Source organism: Equus caballus, chromosome 1 (assembly GCF_041296265.1).
Source record: "Equus caballus isolate H_3958 breed thoroughbred chromosome 1, TB-T2T, whole genome shotgun sequence".
Taxonomy (NCBI): Eukaryota; Metazoa; Chordata; class Mammalia; order Perissodactyla; family Equidae; genus Equus; species Equus caballus.
Window position 1 is genome coordinate 87609267 of NC_091684.1, and position 20809 is coordinate 87630075.

The window sequence follows — 20809 nt, forward strand, 5'->3', positions numbered from 1 at the left end:
TATGTTATCCTTTTTTAAAGAAATAGTAGACATTTCCTCTATTACTGGAGTTGTCTGTGTCACATTTGACCTCCTATTCCCATACAACAGAATAATTTGAACATTTTTCTCTCTTCTCAAACTTCAGTATTCGGTTCTTTCAATCAGGGTCTCTAGTGTCTCATAAAAACATTTTTCCCAATTTTTGTGAGAAGAACCCTATTTCAAAATGGGGCTGAATTTTGACGATTTACATATGGGAGGACAGGGCAGTCAGGAAGGGGCCAAGATCCAGATCTAAACCTACCCAGAAGGATTAAAAAGCAAAAGAGAAATCATCCCAGACTCTAAACTTGGTGGGAAAAATCAGAGTTCAGATGACTTGAGGGTAAAATCAACAGGCTGGTAGAGGCAGGCATGGGGAAGCGATGTGCTGGTCAGCTCAGATACAGCAGCAGCTAAGAGGTCTGGTCATTCGGTAGGGCCCTACTCACAGGCCTGTGTTCAGATGCGCAGTTCTAGTCCCTGAGGAGAGAAACTAGTAAGATCACTGTAGAGTTCCAGTCCTACAAGAAGTTAAAGCAGTAGGCCGGATCTTGGTTCCATGAACTAGAGTGCATGGGGGTCACCCAAACCCAGAAACTTAACAACCAGCTCAGTCCAAAGGGTACCACCTTGTAGACCAGGCTAACAGTGAGAACAACTTGGGGAGAAGAACAGGGCAGTGGTCAACTGCTGAGTAGGGAAACCAGTGGCACAACAGCAGAAATGAGGAATGAAGACACTAGGATCATTTTCATTATTCCTTCAATATGTCTTAGCAATTCATGAATTTTAACATCCTTCACGTTCTTGATCCTATTTGATCTCTAGTAGCCATTCTTTTCATTCTCACAAGTATGCTGTGCCCACAGGGCCTGAGATCACTAGGTATAAGGTATCTAAGGTCAGCAATTAATTGGCTCCACATCAAGTCAATATTTTTGATGATCCTGCTAGTCTCTTAATTCTTCTCATAATCTGTTTTTTGATACTGTGATCTTCTGTGAGGATTAGGAACTGGATCCTTGTCTTAGTTACCTATGCCTTGGTTCCAAAGCATTTACTCTCTCCCTGTGGCCAGTCACCCAATGAGTCGGTTTCCTGTTGTCAGACCCACTCGATGCCAGTTACTGGCCCACCCTGGACCGCCACTGCCTGTTGCCAACACCACCACTTTGATCACCCCCAACCCAGACCCTCCCCCCATCTTAGTGTCTAGTCAAATTGTCCTGAAGTCAGCTGCTCACCTAGTTAGATTTTCTCTAGTTTCCTGCACTGGGCCTTCTCCTAATTGCCTAAACGTGAGTGCATGTCACTGTTCCTTGGTTAGGTTCACCCAGGTGCCAACCAAGCCTCGGTTAAGATGAATGACTTTCATTTAAATACACATGCTCACTTCCTAATGGAGATAGCCCATTTAATTTTGCAGTGACTCTGTAAGATAACAGTTCTTTAAAAAGAGATGAGGGGCCGGCCCCGGGGCTGAGTGGTTAAGTTTGTGCACTCCGCTGCAGCCAGCCCGGTGTTTCGTCAGTTCGAATCCTGGGTGCGGACACGGCACTGCTCATTGAGCCACGCTGAAGCAGTGTCCCACATGACACAACTAGAAGGACCCACAACGAAGAATATACAACTATGTACCAGGGGGCTTTGGGGAGAAAAAGGAAAAAAATAAAATAAAATCTGTAAAAAAAAAAAAAAAAAAGAGAGAGAGAGATGAAATATACCTCTCTATCATTTCCACCCCCTGATTTTTGTACTGACCTCCACAGCTATAGAGAATCAAACTACTCTCCTTCCAGGGTGACATCTAAATGTTTGAAGGTCACCATTATGTTATTATATCTCCTTTCTCCTCTTCCTGTCCCCACCTCTCAACATCTTTACCAGGGTACACATTCCCAGCTCCTTAAAGCATCCTCATGTGAATTCCAAGTTCTCCCTCATAATTCATTTACTGATTCTTTTCTTAAAATACAATACCTAAAACTGAAAACCACATTCCAAATGTGACGTGACCTGTGTGTGGGTTCAATGGTCTGAACATCATTCATCTAATAATGTAGCCTAATATTACAGTCACCTTTCCCCCTTTTCATGGGAAAGACTATTGCTTACTATTAAGATTACAATGAAATAAATTCCACAGCCATTTTTATGTTACTATCACCTTCTAATCATAAAATTGAAATGTTTAAATTTCAATATATTACCCTAAAAAATAGTTTTCACTAGTTTCAAATGCCCTTTCAATTTTCATTAACATGTAAATAGAATTTTATTACAAGTGAGATAGATATGCAATTTCTGTTCTATTTCTTTTATTACCTTTCTGTAAACATTTTCTATACAGCCACAGAATCATCATATTAATCACTTTAATGTTGACATGTAGATACTACAATTTACTTACTCATTTCTCTATTGGTGTGTTTTCCTTGTTTACTATCCCAAAGAAAACATCTAAAAACATTTTTCATTTTTAAATTACTACTGTGCTTTGAAGTATTCCCTTGGGAAAAATTCTTGAGAAAATTATTTAAAGTAAATAAATATGTTTAAAAGTCTAGAAAGCAATGGACAAACTGTCCACCAAAAAAAAAAAAGAAAAAGAAAGCTAGGGGCCAGCCCAGTGGCACAGTGATTAAGTTCACATGTTCTGCTTTGGTGACCCAGGGTTCACCAGTTCGAATCCCAGGTGCGGACCTACACACTGCTTGTCAAGCCATGCTGTGGTAGACGTCCCACATATAAAGTAGAGGAAGATGGGCATGGATGTTAGCTCAGGGCCAGTCTTCCTCAGCAAAAAAGAGGAGGAGTGGCCACAGATGTTAGCTTAGGGCAAATCTTCCTCAAAAAATAAAATAAAATAAAAAGTTAATTATTGACACTGACACCAAGAGAAAATCTACTTATTTGTTTCTACAAAGTCTTGCGAATTGCCATCAAAAACTTTCAAATCAGATCTTCTGTATCCTGTACTTGTACAACTAATTTTTGAAGCAGGAATTAATACATTATAATATTACGTATAAATAGACAACTTCACATTTATATATATTAAACATCTAATAATCCACCACATTAACTATCTCTCTCAGCCTTATCTTGTGCAATTTTTATAAGAACGAAGGCAAAAAAAGAATTACAAGACCCCAACCACAGACAAACCCATACAAACCGCGGGTAAACCTTTTTAATTACACATCCTCCTGTTCCCAGCTCACATTCAAGAATATCACGAACTCTGTGAAACGCTTCACTGAAATCCAAACACACGGTCAGCCAGGGAACAAGCTCCGTCAACCAGACAGAGCAGGAACGGGCAAGGGAAGGGACACTCACTTTTTAACCCAAACTTCTGAGTTGAGTGAATATTTTTGAAACAAGTAGTTGCTATATTTTCTATTAATAATAATGAGGAGGAGGAAAAAGAGGAGAATGATGATGAAAACTGGGAGGAAATAATGCACTCTTTTCTACAAATTTCCCTAGCTTGCCAGGGAATCACAATCTAAACCAAAAAATGAGGTAAATTTAGCAAGACTCACTACACTCTTCCTAGTTCCTCAGGATTACTACTTCTTTAAAGGTTCACAGAATATCTTTCCTAGAAGCTATAACTCCCCCCTTCATTACTCCTCAAAGAATATAGACAGGAATTTCTGCAATCATATTTGCCAGTTCTTTCATAAATTACCAGATGTAATTTCTTTTGGAATGGAGACTAAGTCAAAATGACCAAATATTATCCTACCTCTTTTTATCTTCAACATGCCTTTAACGAGATTTTTTTTTTTTGGACAAGTCAGGAATCATTCTGCATAAAAATAACAAAAGATAAAAAACTGAATCAATCTGCCATTTTTCTGTCATCTCTTATACTACATTAAATATAATTTAAAAGATGAAGCAAAGGCAAAATATTAACAATTATTAAATAAAGGCAATGAGTATATGAGTGTTCATTATACTTTTCTTTCCATTTTTCAAGTTTAATAATGTTCAGGATTTATGGGGCTGGCCCAGTGGCGTAGCAGTTTAAGTTTATGCACTTTGTGGCCTAGCATTCGCCGGTTCAGATCCCAGTCTCAGACCTGCACAGTGCTGATCACGCCATGCTGTGGTGCCATCCCATATACAAAACAGAGGAAGACTGGCACAGATGTTAGCTCAAGGACAATCTTCCTCAAGCAAAAAGAGGAAGACTGGCAACAGATGTCAGCTCAGGGCCAATCTTCCTCACACACACGCGCACACACACACTATATATATATATATATATACATACACACACTTTCCTAATGCCCAAGGAAGCAGTTTGGTTATATTCAACATTTTATTCATTTAGGAAAACTCTCAAAAATCACAGAGTTTCTTTTCCCACAATACTTCAGGTTCTTCCACTTCACTTGTTTCTTCCTCCTTGTTGATAAGAATTCAAACCCAAGGAATGTTTCCTCTCATTTTGTTTCTTCCAGGGAACTTACATGGCCCAAAAATATATATATATAGGGGTCTGGCCCCGTGGCTGAGTGGTTAGGTTCGCACGCTCCGCTGCAGGCGGCCCAGGGTTTCGTCGGTTCGAATCCTGGGCACAGACATGGCACTGCTCGTCGGGCCACGCTGAGGCGGCATCCCACATGCCACAACTGGAAGGACCCACAACTAAGAATATACAACTACGTACCGGGGGGCTTTGGAGAGAAAAAGGAGAAAAAAAAAAAAATATATATATATATATATATATATATATATAAATCAGGTCTTTTCCTGAGAAACGAACAGGCTTCTTAGCAGAATTTAAGATCACAACTCTTATTTTTGTGCCACTATTATAATCTGTATTAGGAGACCAACCACCTTATTCTCTGTCTTACCAAAGGATCTATAGCAAACCCTATAGATCTCTCCTACTTCTTATTCCTTTTGTCACTTGTGTTTTTCACCCAAATGCCACTGCTTTGGGCTCCAAACAAGTATATATATTTTCCTGATATACACTCTTTATTTCTCATATCTTGTATTGGATTGTTTTGAAGAAAGACATAATATGTCCACTCCAATGAGGCCATCCCAGCAAATTTCAGTGATACTTATGGTATTGCATTTATCTTCCTGGAATGGAAACTTGAGACCACCAGTTCAGAGACCACACTTTTGCCACAATCTCTCTTCCTAAAATCTTCTGGCTATTTCCTCCAATACTTTGGTTATACATCACACTCTTCCTTCTCAATAGCATACAATTTCAACAGTTTTGTGAGCAATTTTTTTCCTTCTTTATAAAATTTTGGTGTCCATTCTTCTCAGTCAAGTTTTCTTGATTCCTATTGGAAATTATTTTTCCCAATTCCTATGAGAGGCAGAATACTTTAGAATGGAGCTGATCATTACCTGGGAAGACAAGAAAGAAGGAGATGGGCCAGGATCTGAGTTATTATATATGCCTATTAGGAATAAAAGATGGGAGGGGATACATCTCAGTGGTTAACTCATGACCACCAGAAATTCAGACTGGAGGGAGGTCAAGCTTAATATATAGCATCAATGGATTCAAGAAAACATTGATGGCTCTCCCTAAAAGTGGGGAGAGCATAATAATGGATAGTCCAAGTGGATGTTTCTCAGAAACCTAAAGTCTGCATCTAGGAAGCCTGGTCAAAGAAACACGGTACAAGTCACAAGACTGGGGATCAGGGGCAATTAACAAGAGCAGAGTGGAACTTCATTCTCATCAGGAAGTTGGAGTCTGATTACCTGTACAGAGCCCAGGAGATGTTCTTTACCTGATGTCCAGGAACTCTCAAGGTATCTTCTAATTGAAGATTTTTACGAACTTCTAACTACTACTGAAATAGTTCTCACCTATTTTCTGCCTTTTTTAGCCGAGCATCTTCCCTTTTGCGAAGTTCATTCTCTCTGCTTTGTGGGCTGTCACTCACCCACTGCAGAAGTGGGGAGTGGACACGTGGCCCAGGACGGCCAATCTGATGACTCCTCACCTCTGTTTCCTTGCAAACAGCAGTTGGCCCATGTGTGAAGATGCTAACCCAAAGAGACCCAATCTTTTAGGAAATACATGGGCTGTTGAAAAGAGGATCCATTTCTCACTTTCCCAAGACCTTAAAACAAAAGGACCACTTAAAACTGGAATAGCTAAAGGATACCTGTGTCACTCTGAGGAAAAAACCTGTCTGAAAATAAGGCCAAACAGGAAAGCAGAGTTGAACCAGCTATGCCTAAAGAGTTTCACTAGCCCGGTTAAACGCATTCCTAATTCCTTCTTTAATTTACATCAAGTTTGAGCTGGGTTTTGTTCTCAGCAACTGAGAGACACATAAAATACATTTCCGAAAAATACATAAAAAGTTAGGTCATATTTGTTCCTATTTAATGTTATATGGAAATGCCCACATATGCATTATATGCAGCCAGTCTACTAGAGAGTAATTCTACCTCTCCCACTATATGCTAGCTATGGCACACTGGGTAATTGAACCTGCATCTCAGTTTCCTCATCTGTAAAATGTAGATAATATTATGACCTACTTCATAGGGCTGTTGTGAGAACTAAGTGAGTTATTACACGTGGAGGTGCTCGATATATAGTAAACAGTCAAATGTTGGCCACTGAGATCATAAATTAGATTTTATATTTAGATAAAGGAAAAATATTCCATAAATCCAAAGCAATATATTATAAGGTCAGAATGATAGTTGCTGACCTGGGCAGGTTTAATGACAATAAGGCTACTGCTCGCAGTAGGTATGGATTCCAGTATCAGTTACCACATTTCCTACCTTCTTTAACCAAGAGGTCTAAAAAGATGTCTGATGCACAAGAGAAAAGGTCAAAACACTGCCACTTTGTGAATTAATAATAGATTTTTCAATATGGATTCTATTATCTTTCTAAATCTATTTTCCTAAATCTTTCCCCAACGTTTGTCCAAACTTGCACCAACATAACTGGTATAAGATCTGAAATATCGTTCACACACTGATACCTATCAAATAGAAAACGCAACACCAACAGGAAACACACTTCACTGAGATTTAGGAGCTCTGGGGAGTAAGGCAGGTTCAGGCACTAACAAGCTGTGAGTCCTCACACTCGTTAATCTTTCTGTCACGAAGAACAGAAGGAAGTAGAAGACATGCCTTTCTAGGGAACTTACAGTCTAACTGGGAGAGACAACTAACAAGAAAAATTAAGACCTAAAATTAGGACTGCAAGGATCAAATCCAGTGATGGAGGAGAACCATGTGGGTTAAGAGAGGGAGAAGGCTGCATGTGGAAACCATGCCCTGGTTAAGCTGTTAGAAATGGGCAGCAGAGAGTAAGAGAACAAACTTTCCAGATGGGGAAATACAACAGGTTTTCACTGACTGGAGGTTCATGCTGGGAACGACATACAGAATGTGGGAATACCTTTAAACATTTGAGGACAAAAACGTCATTTGCTCTTAAATTACCACCCAAAATGTAACAATTTTCTAGTATCTAGACGAAATTTAAACAAACCTATCCGCTATCCTTTTTAAAAAAATTTTTGTGATAAAATACACATAAAAGTTATCATTTAACCCTTTTTAAGTACACAGTTCAGTGGCATTCAATATATTCACATTGTTGTGCAATCAATCACCAAAACTTTTTCATCTGCAAAACTGAAACTCAACATCCATTAAACAATTCCCTAGACCCCTCTCTCCCCAGCCCCTACCTTCCGTTCCTACGAACTTGACTACCTAGAATCTCATATAAGTGCAATCATACAGTGTTTATCTTTCAGTGACTGGCTTATTTCACTTAGCATGATGTCCTGCTGTTCTTTTATGCACTTCATGCCTAATGTCAAAGCCTGTGTCCCAGTTTGTACTACATCCTCACAGTAGTTCCTTTGCCCTCACATACTGAGTCATCTCACATCATTTTTTTTTTTAAAGATTTTATTTTTCATTTTTCTCCCCAAAGCCCCCTGGTACATAGTTGTATATTTTAGTTGTGGGCCCTTCCAGTTGTGGCATGTGGGATGCCGCCTCAGCCTGGCCTGATGAGTGGTGCCATGTCTATGCCCAGGATCTGAACCTACGAAACCCTGGGCCGAAGTGGAGCACGTGAACTTAACCACTCAGCCACGGGGCCGGCCCCTCACATCATTTTAAGTACCTCTTCCGAAAAGCTTTAGGCATTTCTGAAGAGGCTGCAGGCATGTCTGCTCTCTAAAACACCAATGACTTAAATCTACACCAAACCCAATGACAAAACATCTGAAAGAGAATAAAATAAATTAATGAACCTATAAGTCTGTGCCCTTTCTCTACACACTTTCAAATACCTACCTACCTTTACACTTAATAGTATGTCTATCATATTGTGTTCTAATGGGTTCTCTTGCACATTTTCCAGAAAAATGCTAAGGTAGGGTACTTTTCAAAAAATAAGCTTTTAAGTGCTAAGTATACAATAAATATTCTATTAAGATGCATGATAAACTGACTTTAATAAACCAAAAAGAAAAAAATCAAAACCACCAGAGAATAGTAACAACCACTAATTTTATTGTTGAACATTTATATCTTACAAAAATAATTAAGTATTGAGATGATCCAGGAAGCATGTTTAAAATCAGTAACTTAAAGGTAAAAAAAAAAGACCATTGTTCTTCATGGTTAAGATTCAATTAAGATTGAACTGGATTCAATTAAGCATGCACAGTAAAATTAAAAATTAAAATTAAAAGGTTAACCACTATACGAACTGAAATAGAGTATATAGAGTAATGTATCTTCCAAACAAGTAGAAGGGAAAAAGTGAAGAGAGAAAACAAAACAAAACCTCAATCCAAAAAAAGAGAGAAAAAAATCACAGAAATTACAAAGTCTAAGATGGTAGAAAAGCCAAAATCCATTCATTCAACCATTATGTTATGGTGAGCACTAGAGACACAGCAGTAAACAAAACACAGAAAAATGTCTGCCCTCATGAAGCTTCTATCCTAGTGGGGGAAGCATAAACCAGATAAAGGAATAAATCACATGGCACGTCCTATGACGATGAGGACAATGAGTGCAATGGAGATGGAAAGGAAGAATATGTCAGGGAAGGCTTAACTGAGATGGTAATATTCAAAAAACTAAGAGGGAGGTACAGGATTGAACCATGTGGACATATAGGGGGAGAGCATTTCAGGTAAAGGAACCACAAGTGCAAATATCCTAAGGCTAGGATGTGCTCGAGGAGGCACTATAGTAAAGCAAAGGGGAGACTAGCAAGAGACGAGATCATGTTATAAACCAATGCGACCTCAATAAAAGAAAAAGAAAAAAAAATAAAGAGAGATGAGGTCAGAGGTAAAGCAGGACTGGATCACACAGGACCTTGGGGGCCACTCTAAAGACTCTGGTGTTGTGTCTGAGTGAAATGAGTACTCCTTGGAGGAATTTTTGAGAGGAGGGAGATAATCTGATTTTTTTTTTTAGGAGAATCACTCTAGATGCTGTGATGAAAACAGACAGAAGAAAAAGCAGACTAGATAGGTGGCGACCGGAGTGATCCAGGTGAGTGATGACTCTACCGTGGACAAGAAGGGGGTGAGAAGCGTGTGGGAGTCTGGATAGATTCTGAAGGCGGAGTCCATAGGATTTACTGATAGATCATATGTGCGATGTGAAAGAGTACATATAATCAAGGACGACTCCAAAGGTTTTGGCCTGAACAACTATCTCAGTAGTGACAATGAATGTAAGTACAACAAACCTCTCGGTCAGAAGGTAGAGACTGTCGACTTGGATTTAAAAAAAAAAACCACCCAGCGATATGCTGTTTATAAAAGCACACAGAAAGGTTAAAACTGAACAGATGGGGAAAGTTGAGACAAACATCAAATGACCGCAGCCACGGCTATATTAACGTCAGACAAAAGAGAATTCTGCTCTCTTAATCTCTCTCTCCTCCGTCTTTAACAGTTTGGCACTTGTGAACCATGTCCTCCCAACGGGACTGTTGTTTCTCCGGGGACAGGGATGTCACACCCTCATTTGGATCCACCCGCAACTCAGAATAGTCCCCAGTCGGTAGTAAGCACTATGTAAAAATTTTAAATGTTCTCCACCCACTTAACGTTCTGTCTCCTTCATCACAAATGTGAAATGATCTGGAAGGCCAGGGCCGTGTCTCTAACCTGACACCAAGTCGTCGGCCGCCTGTACCAATTTCCCCTCTCCCAAATCGACAAGTCAGTGAGGCTGGTCTGTAAAGGGCAGGGCGCGCTGCCAATCCAGCCCGCCCGGCCGCGCTCCCTTCCAGCCCGCACGTCTGGGTTTGGTCAAAGACGCAGGGGGGAAGCAAAGCCCGGCTCTGGCAACCTGGGAAGTTGCCAGCAAAGGAAAAAAAGACCGAGGGCAGCGCAACGAGACGCAGTGGCCGCAGCCCAGCCGGGACCGCTCGGACCCTGCAGCTCCCCGGACCCTCCGAAGCTCACCTGCCCCGGGATAGCCGGGATGGTCTAAACCGCGGCCCCCTGCGCGCTCTGTTCCACAGCGAAGCTTCCGGCTGTGACCGGAAATGCTTCTTTAAGAAGACGGAAAATCCCGCCTCCGCGGGAGTGAGCGACGGCGTTGTGCCTTCTCCGGATCTGTCCGCGAGTCTCGGCCGGAGGTTTGGTGAGCCTGCCGAAACACGGCCAAGCTCCTCGCCCATTGGCTGCCCAACCGACTGACCCGAAAGCCGGGGTGACAGAAGAAGCCGCTGGACGCCCCTGTTCCGGTTTCTTGTTCTCAGGAAAGCGAGTTACAAGTCCTGTATGAGATTCAGTCCCATGTTTATTGAGAGTCTGCCACGTAGGAGGCATGTGGTGGTCGCAGAGAAGAAGAATACAGTGTCGATGCCTCAAAAACTGGAAAAAAAAAAAAAGCTAAAGTATAAGGCGGAAGGAAAGTAAATGCAATAAAAGAAAAATCACAGACGTTAGTTTGTCAGTTTTCTCATGGTTTGTTGTGTGGATCACATGAGATGACGCATAAGTAAACGTTTAGCAACGGGGTTGGATACATAATTAAAGCCTACGGTACCTATCGTAGTATTGTCATTGTTGGTAGAAATAAGAGGCCTTTAACCCAACCAACGGGAAACTGAATAAAACTTCGGGGAGGTAGCCTTCACGCTGAATGTTAGCGTGGAGCAGAATTTCCATACATAGAGCTACCCCTTGTGAATCTGTAAAAACTGCTTTTGTTGATTAATGAAAGGACACACTGAGAAACGTCGTTCTGCAAGACTTTCAGAAGCTTCGTTGTTCGAAATCCCATCAGTGAGAATGGAACATCCCGCTCCTCCATGGCAGAGCTGAGGCATGTAGGTCCTTTTGACATTTTTCCAGTCCAGGTATAGAGCTTCAGATAAGAGGTTTTCAGATGTAACAGTCCACATGTATTTTAACTTGATAGTTTTCAAGGATAAAAGACCTTGGAGTCCGCTTCATAGCCCAGGCCTGAGCCTGCTTAATTCTTACCCACCCTCCGCCAAATCCTATGCTTATCCCTGCCTCTTCCCTTTTTTTAGTTAGACAGCCCCAGTTCCTCTGCTGTGTGGTCTCCCTTGTTTCAGCAAGTTAATAAACCTAACTTTGTTAGACTATGGGCTTGTCTCTGATGGGCTTTATCACTATTTATTTTGACCAAGCCTCCAGTATTAATTAAGGTTGGAGGGCAATTTTAACCCCAACGTAGACAAAAACTGAAGCAGAATAAAGGTGAATTATTTACTGACACTCATCTGTGCCCTGAAAAGAGCTGTGGACTTTTTAACTTGAAAGTTTTTAAATTACCTTTTGGCAGAGAATGACTATAGTTCTTGAAAATTACTGGCATCCACCAAATTCAGACCAGACCCACCACAGATCTAGAAAGCATGAATCTTCCTTTTCTTTGTAAAATGCTTTCTTCTCGCCACTAAATTGTGACGATACTTGCCCAGTTTTGCCTAGAGTGAAAGAATGATCCTGCTCTGCCTTCAGTCCTTTTCTGTTCACACTGATCCTGTATACTGCAGCCTCAACTGTGTTACCTGCTTGAAGTGTTTTCTCTGCTCCTCTCCTTCCTCACCTCCCTCTTACTTAATCCTTTTCAGCCTGGCCTTCTGACTTCTCTCCTCTCTCCCATTCTTCCAAAATTACCTTCTCAAATGTCACCAGTGACTTCAAATTACCAAGATGGTTTCTCAGTCTCCATGTCCCTTGATTTCTCTACTGCATACATTGATAGGGTAATTATCCCCCTTTGTTGTAAAAATTATATTTAAACATTTCAGAAAAATAGCTCAAACTTAAAATATTGAATATTTGTAATGCAACCCATTTTGAGTCTCATCATTCGTGAGTTAAGTAAATATTTAGTGAGTGCCAGCTCTGCACCAAACACTATTTTCAGGCACTGGAGATCTAGCCATCAAAAAGAGATGAGATGGGGGCTGGCCCCGTGGCTGTTTCGTTGGTCCGAATCCTGGGCACTGACATGGCACTGCTCATCAAACCACACTGAGGCGGCGTCCCACATGCCACAACTAGAAGGACCCACAACTAAGAATATACTACTATGTACCGGCGGGCTTTGGGGAGAAAAAGGAAAAAAATAAAATCATTTAAAAAAAAAAAAAGAGATGCGATGTTCCAGTCCTGGATAAATTTATGTTTTAATGGTATGAGACAGATGATGATAAATAAGATAATTTCAGATTATGTAAGTGCAATAAAGGAAATAGATGGTGCTATGATAAGATGTAACCAACTTAATATAGGGAGGCAAGGGGAGGATAAATTTAAAGGTGACATTTGAACTGATAGCTGCAAGATAAGAAGGATGCAGTAAGGTAAAAAAAAAAAAAAAAACTGGAGGAAAGGCATCATAGGCCTAGGGAATCGCAAATGTGAAGATCCTGATGTGGGAAATACTGACTCACAGTTTTTAAAGATCCTCCTAGGACTGGGAAGGCAAGGAAGAGGGAGGGTTAAGAGGGAAGAGAGTGAGCAGAGAGGTCAGTTACAAGCTACTACAGTCATCTCATCTAGGACCAAAAGAAAATGGTAGCTTAAACCAGAGAGGTATAAGCAAAACTGGAAGACTGTGGGGATCTCAGCTGCCGAGAAGTCAGGTAAGATGAGAATAGAGAACTACTCACTAGATTTTGCAAGATAAATGTCAGTGTCCTTGACAAGAGCAGTTTTGATAGAGTGGTGGCCTCAGAAGCCAGACTGGAGTGAGTTGAAGTGGAAAGGAAGTTGAAGGATCAAAGCTAAATGATTCTTCAAAGAAAAGACCTAATTGCCATATTCGATGAACATTTTTCAGTCAGTATCCCGTTGGCTTTCTCTGCTGCATTATACTTTGATGGTTCGCTCGTTGAAACCAGATAGTCCGGTGGTTCTCTTTTCTTCTTCTTTCTTCTTTTTCGTTTTGGACAGGGAGTTACAGATCACTTTGGAAATCTGATGAAAATTATCCACATACATGCAAGTTTTGCATATAGTTTCAAGGAGTTAATTAATCCTTTGAAATCCATTAATGGGCCCCAAAGTAGCCCATGTATCCCAGATTAAGAACTCTCTGTCTTTTTTTTTTTTTCCCCTTTTTTTTTTTTTTTATTAATGTTATGATAGATTACAAGCTTGTGAGACTTCAGTTGTACATTTTTGTTAGTCATGTTGTGGGTACACCACTTCCCCCTTCGTACCCTCCCCCCACCCCCCCTTCTCCCTGGTAACCACCGATCAGATCTCCTTCTCAATATACTAATTTCCACCTATGAGTGGAGTCATATAGAGATCGTCCCTCTCTGACTGACTTATTTCGCTTAACATAATGCCCTCGAGGTCCATCCACGTTGTTGTGAATGGGCCAATTTCGTCTTTTTTTATGGCTGAGTAGTATTCCATTGTGTATATATACCACATCTTCTTTATCCAGTCATCAGTTTCTGGGCATGTAGGCTGGTTCCACGTCTTGGCTATTGTAAACAACGCTGCGATGAACATAGGGGTGCAACGGACTCTTGAGATATCTGTTATCAGGTTCTTAGGATAGATACCCAGTAATGGGATGGCTGGGTCATAGGGTATTTCTATTTTTAAATTTTTGAGAAATCTCCATACTGTTTTCCATAGTGGCTGTACCAGTTTGCATTCCCACCAACAGTGTATGAGGGTTCCTCTTTCTCCACAACCTCTCCAACATTTGTCGTTCTTGGTTTTGGATGTTTTTGCCAATCTAACGGGGGTAAGGTGATATCTTAGTGTAGTTTTGATTTGCATTTCCCTGATGATTAGCGATGATGAACATCTTTTCATGTGTCTATTGGCCATATTCATATCTTCTTTTGAGAAATGTCTGTTCATGTCCTCTGCCCATTTTTTGATCGGGTTGTTTGTTTTTTTGTTGTTAAGCAGTGTGAGTTCTTTGTATATTATGGAGATTAACCCTTTGTCGGATAAGTGGCTTGTAAATATTTTTTCCCAACTGGTGAGCTGTTTTTTTGTTTCAATTCTGTTTTCCCTTGCCTTGAAGAAGCTCTTTAGTCTGATGAAGTCCCATTTGTTTATTCTTTCTATTGTTTCCCTCAATTGAGGAGTTACAGTGTCCGAAAAGATTCTTTTGAAACTGATGTCAAAGAGTGTACTGCCTATATTCTCTTCCAAAAGACTTATTGTCTCAGGCCTAATCTTTAGGTCTTTGATCCATTTCGAGTTTATTTTGGTGTGTGGTGTAAAAGAATGGTCAATTTTCAATCCTTTGCATGTGGCTGTCCAGTTTTCCCAGCACCATTTGTTGAAGAGACTTTCTTTTCTCCATTGTAGGCCCTCTGCTCCTTTGTCGAAGATTAGCTGTCCATAGATGTGTGGTTTTATCTCTGGGCTTTCAATTCTGTTCCATTGATCTGTGGATCTGTTTTTGTACCAGTACCATGCTGTTTTGATCACTGTAGCTTTGTAGTATGTTTTGAAATCGGGGATTCTGATTCCGCCGGCTTTGTTTTTCTTGCTCAGGATTGCTTTAGCAATTCGCGGTCTTTTGTTCCCCCATATGAATTTTAGGATTGTTTGTTCAATTTCTGTGAAGAATGTTCTTGGGATTCTGATTGGGATAGCATTGAATCTGTATATTGCTTTAGGTAGTATGAACATTTTAACTATGTTTATTCTTCCAATCCATGTACAAGGAATGTTTTTCCATCTCTTTATGTCATCGCCTATTTCTTTCAAGAAAGTCTTGTAGTTTTCATTGTATAGATCCTTCACTTCCTTGGTTAAGTTTATCCCAAGGTATTTTATTCTTTTCGTTGCGATTGTGAATGGGATAGAGTTCTTGAGTTCTTTTTCTGTTAGTTTATTGTTAGTGTATAGAAATGCTACTGATTTATGCACGTTAATTTTATACCCTGCTACTTTGCTGTAGTTGTTGATTATTTCTAATAGTTTTTCTGTGGATTCTTTGGGGTTTTCTATGTATAAGATCATGTCGTCTGCAAACAACGAGAGTTTTACTTCTTCGTTACCTATTTGGATTCCTTTTATTTCTTTTTCCTGCCGAATTGCTCTGGCCAGCACCTCCAGTACTATGTTGAATAGGAGTGGTGAAAGTGGGCACCCTTGTCTTGTTCCTGTCCTCAGAGGGATGGCTTTCAGCTTTTGTCCATTGAGTATGATGTTGGCTGTGGGTCTATCATATATGGCCTTTATTATGTTGAGGTACTTTCCTTCTATACCCATTTTACTGAGGGTTTTTATCATAAATGGGTGTTGGATCTTGTCGAATGCTTTCTCTGCATCTATTGAGATGATCATGTGGTTTTTGTTTTTCATTTTGTTGATGTAGTGTATCACGTTGATTGACTTGCGGATGTTGAACCATCCCTGTGTCCCTGGTATAAATCCCACTTGATCATGGTGTATAATCTTTTTGATGTATTGCTGTAATCGGTTTGCCAAAATTTTGTTGAGGATTTTTGCATCTATGTTCATCAGTGATATCGGCCTGTAGTTCTCCTTCTTTGTGTTGTCCTTGTCAGGTTTGGGGATCAGAGTGATGTTGGCTTCATAGAATGTGTTAGGGAGTTCTCCATCTTTCTCAATTTTATGGAACAGTTTGAGGAGAATAGGTATTAAGTCTTCTTTGAATGTTTGGTAGAATTCTCCAGAGAAGCCGTCTGGTCCTGGACTCTTGTTTTTGGGGAGGCTTTTGATTACCGTTTCTATTTCCTTACTTGTGATTGGTCTATTCAGATTCTCCATTTCTTCCTGATTCAGTTTGGGGAGATTGTAGGAGTCTAGGAATTTGTCCATTTCTTCCAGGTTGTTCAATTTGTTGGCATATAGTTTTTCATAGTATTCTCTTATGATCTCTTGTATTTCATTGGTATCTGTTGTGATTTCTCCTCTGTCATTCCTGATTTTATTAATTTGCGATTTCTCTCTTCTTTTCTTGGTGAGTCTGGCTAGGGGTTTGTCAATTTTGTTGATTCTTTCGAAGAACCAACTCTTTGTTTCATTGATCCTTTCTATTGTCTTTTTTGTTTCAATATCGTTTATTTCTGCTCTTATTTTTATTATTTCCCTCCTTCTACTGACTCTGGGCTTTGTTTGTTCTTCTTTTTCTAGTTCTGTTAGGTGTCGTTTGAGGTTGCTTACGTGAGCTTTTTCTTGTTTAGTGAGGTGAGCCTGTATTGCGATGAATTTCCCTCTTAGGACTGCTTTTGCTGCATCCCAAATGATTTGGTATGTCGTGTTCTCATTTTCATTTGTCTCCAGATAATATTTGATTTCTTCTTTAATTTCTTCAATGATCCATTGTTTGTTGAGAAGCGTGTTGTTTAGTCTCCACATTTTTGCACCTTTCTCTGCTTTTTTCTTGTAGTTGATTTCTAGTTTAATAGCGTTATGATCAGAAAAGATGCTTGATATTATTTCAACTCTCTTGTATTTATTGATGTTTGCTTTGGTTCCCAAAATATGGTCAATCCTTGAGAATGTTCCGTGTGCACTTGAGAAGAATGTGTAACCTGCTGTTTTTGGATGAAGTGTTCTATATATATCTATTAAGTCCATCTGGTCTAATTTTTCATTTAATTCTATTATTTCCTTGTTGATTTTCTGTCTGGATGTTCTGTCCATTGGTGTTAATGGTGTGTTGAGGTCCCCTACTATTATTGTATTGTTGTTGATGTCTTCTTTTAGTTCTATTAAGAGTTGCTTTACAAATTTTGGTGCTCCTGTGTTGGGTGCGTATATATTTATAAGTGTTATGTCTTCTTGATGGAGAGTCCCTTTTATCATTATATACTGTCCCTCTTTATCTTTCTTTATCTGTTTTGCTTTGAAATCTACCTTGTCTGATATTAGTATAGCGACACCTGCTTTCTTTTGTTCATTATTAGCTTGGAGTATTGTTCTCCATCCCTTCACTCTGAGTCTGTGTTTGTCTTTGGGGCTGAGGTGTGTTTCCTGGAGGCAGCATATTGTTGGATCTTGTTCTTCGATCCATCCTGCCACTCTGTGTCTTTTGATTGGGGAGTTCAATCCATTTACATTTAGAGTGATTATTGAGACGTGGGGGCCTACCACTACCATTTTGTGTCTTGTTTTCCGGTTTTCTTCAGTTTCCTTTGTTTCTCGTCCCATGGTTTAATCTGTTCTGATGTAGAGCTGCTACTCTCTGTTGTTGTCCTTCTACTTATCTCCTCTGCTCTTGGTTTTGTAGCCTCTTTCCTTTTTTGGATTTTTCAGGAATGAGGGTTTTCCTGAGGATTTCCTGAAGAGGAGGTTTTGTGGCAATGAACTCCCTTAATTTTTGTTTATCTGGGAAAGTTTTTATTTCTCCATCGTATTTGAAGGATATTTTCGCTGGGTAGAGAATTCTCGGCTGTAGATTTTTGTCCTTCAGATTTTTGAATATATCATTCCACTCTCTTCTAGCCTGTAAAGTTTCTGCTGAGAAATCTGCTGATAGCCTGATGGGGGTTCCTTTGTAGGTTAGTTTCTTTAGCCTGGCTGTCCTTAATATTTTCTCCTTGTCGTTGACTTTTGCTAGCTTCACTACTGTATGCCGTGGAGTTGGTCTTCTTGCATTGATAAAGTTTGGAGATCTATTGGCTTCTGTCACCTGAAGATCCATCTCCCTCACCAGATTTGGGAAGTTCTCAGCCATTATTTCTTTGAATAGGTTTTCTGCCCCTTTCTCCTTCTCTTCTCCCTCTGGTATACCTATAATCCTTACGTTGCATCTCCTAATTGTGTCTGATAATTCTCGGAGAGTTTCTTCATTTCTTTTAAGTCTAGAACTCTCTGTCTTTTCAATTAACTCATCTCTTCTTCCTTCCTGGATTCCTCAGTCCTATGATTGCTCCCTCTGTGACGTCTGTCCTTGCCTACTACTTTTCTTGTGCTATATACTCTTTTAGTAACTATACCTACTTTCTTGATTTTTGTTACTGGGACCATGACACCTATTTTAGTACAGAAGCCCTTTGGAGTTGTGGGGTAACTTGAAAGAAGATCGAGATCAGTTCAGCCCAATCCGTTTCAGGAGGTTTGATTTCATAGTGTCTAACTAGACACCACAGGAGTTGAGGCTATGAATAATTGTTCATAAGGACATTCTGAAAAAGGTTTATACAAGAAAAAGAAGTCAAAAGTTAATTCTCTCATTCTAACATTTTACAATCTTCTTCCAGATCTGTCCTCTTCCCAGCTCCATCACAAGGAGGAGTCATCCTTCCACTGGGAGCTTCACAAGTGGCAGATGTTTATCATGCAAAGTTCCCTCCAGCCTTCTTCTTATGAACTTTTGGCACCTTCTGATGTGCAACTTTTCCTCTTGGCTTTCTGGTTGTGAAGGCTGATTTTATGTGTCAACTTGGCTAGGCCATGGTACCCAGATATTTGGTAAAACACTATTTGTAGATGTTGCTGTGAAAGTATCTTTTAGAAAAGATTAACAGTTAAGTCTGTAGATTTTGGGTAAAGCAGATCACCATCCATACTGTGGGTGGGCCTCATCCAATCAGTTGAAGGCCTAAAGAGAAAAAGACTGACCCCCCCCCCCCCCCGCCCCGAGGAAGAGAGAATACTGCCTCCCCTGGAAAACATGGCCATGCAACATGAGGAAAATGTCAGGGTTCTTTTCAAAAGGAAGAAGTAAAGAATGACTGTTGGGTGACTGTTGAATGACAACAACATCTGCCGTAGATTAAATTCAATATTTTCTCAAGTCTCTCCAATGATAGTACAGTCGTCCCTCGGTATCCAAGGGGGATTGGTTCCAGGACACTTTAGGGAACCAAAATCTATGGATACTCAAGTCCCTTATATAAAATGGTGTAATATTTGCATATAATTTATGCACATCCTCCTGTATACTTCAAATCATCTCTAGATTACTTATAATACCTAATACAATGTAAATGCTATGTAAATAATTGTTACACTCTATTATTTAGGGAATAATGGTGAGGAAAAAAGTCTATACATATTTAGTACAGAAGCAACCATCCTAGGTCTTTCTATCTTTGGTTGGTTGAATCCAAGGATGTGGAATCCCTGGATACAGAGGCCAACTGTATTTACAGATTATGGTTTGTCTTTTTTTGTTTGAGGTGTTCTCTCTTCCCTTAATTATTCCTGTTTCCTTTAAATTAAATTTTTCTACATTTTTCTTGTTTCGTTTTGTTTTTGCTTTTTTTTTTTTTTTTAATAGTCTTTCTCTGTTATACTGTGGGTGTTCTACAAATGTGTGGGAATCTCTGGTTGTCCATTTATGTCACAGAATGAGGCAGTAGAAATGCTAGATGGGAGCCAATGGGAACTTAGCTTATGAGGGCAGGGCAGGCTGTCTGGTAAGTGTGATTGTCATGGGAGGGGGAAGGGAGCAGACAGGAAGACTCCCAAATGCCAGGTAGAAGAGTGCAGCTCTTTGGCACCAACATCTTCACTAGTTGCTCAAATTCTCCTCAAAACTTACTTCTAGTTCCCTAGGGAAGACATCTTATTTTTTTGCTTGGGAATAAATACCTGGCAATGATGATTTAGTTTGCCCTTTGGGGTAGAAGAAAGAGGTCTGGGGGGGATGCCCTCTTCCATTTACAGACCATCAATTAATTTGTTTACATCCACATTTATCACTCCAACCGTCTGTGTTGACAAGTACAGAGCTTTTCCAGTTAGTTTCCTATTGCTGCATTAACAAATTACCACAATCTTAGTGGCTTAAAACAACATATTTATTATCTTATGGTTCTGTATAAGTCCAACACTTCTCATTGTTGTTTCCCAGATACCCTCTAATATTCCACCCCATATATGGGAAGCAGTTGATCCCATGGTTTGGGACTGCCCCCTTCCAGGAAGAGTTCTAACAGCACAGCCAGTCTCTATTACCCTGCAGGACTCTTCTCCTGTACCCCATAAGAAGCAATACCCTTTAAACCCAGAGGCAACTGAAGGACTACAACCCCTTATATTGAAATTGCTCAGTCACGGCCTCCTTAAATGAGGTCAGTCTCCCTATAATATTCCTATCTTGCCTGTAAAGAAGCCAAATGGAGATTATCACTTGGTCCAGGACCTTCGCCTAATTAATGAAGCCACTGTTCCCATCACCCCATCGTGCCTAACCCATGTACTATACTTTTGCAGTTTCCAGAAAACTCTAATTGGCTTACAGTCCTGGACTTAAAGATGCTTTCTTTTGTCTTCCTCTGGATGAAACGTCCCAAGCTTTATTTGCCTTTGAGTGG

General features: G+C 40.1%; 1 protein-coding gene across 4 annotated transcripts in view; it reads right to left on the reverse strand.

Annotated features, from left to right (window-relative positions):
* The window catches only part of TBCE (tubulin folding cofactor E), a 67969-nt gene extending 57044 nt beyond the window's left edge, over positions 1-10925 (reverse strand). The window contains exons 1-2 of one of the 4 annotated variants that reach the window (XM_014733449.3): positions 10512-10925; positions 3779-3841 (exon numbers count right to left, since the gene is read on the reverse strand). The gene's annotated coding sequence lies outside the window, so the exon portion shown is untranslated. 4 annotated transcript variants of the gene reach the window in all.
* Between the last annotated feature and the right edge of the window lie 9884 nt (positions 10926-20809).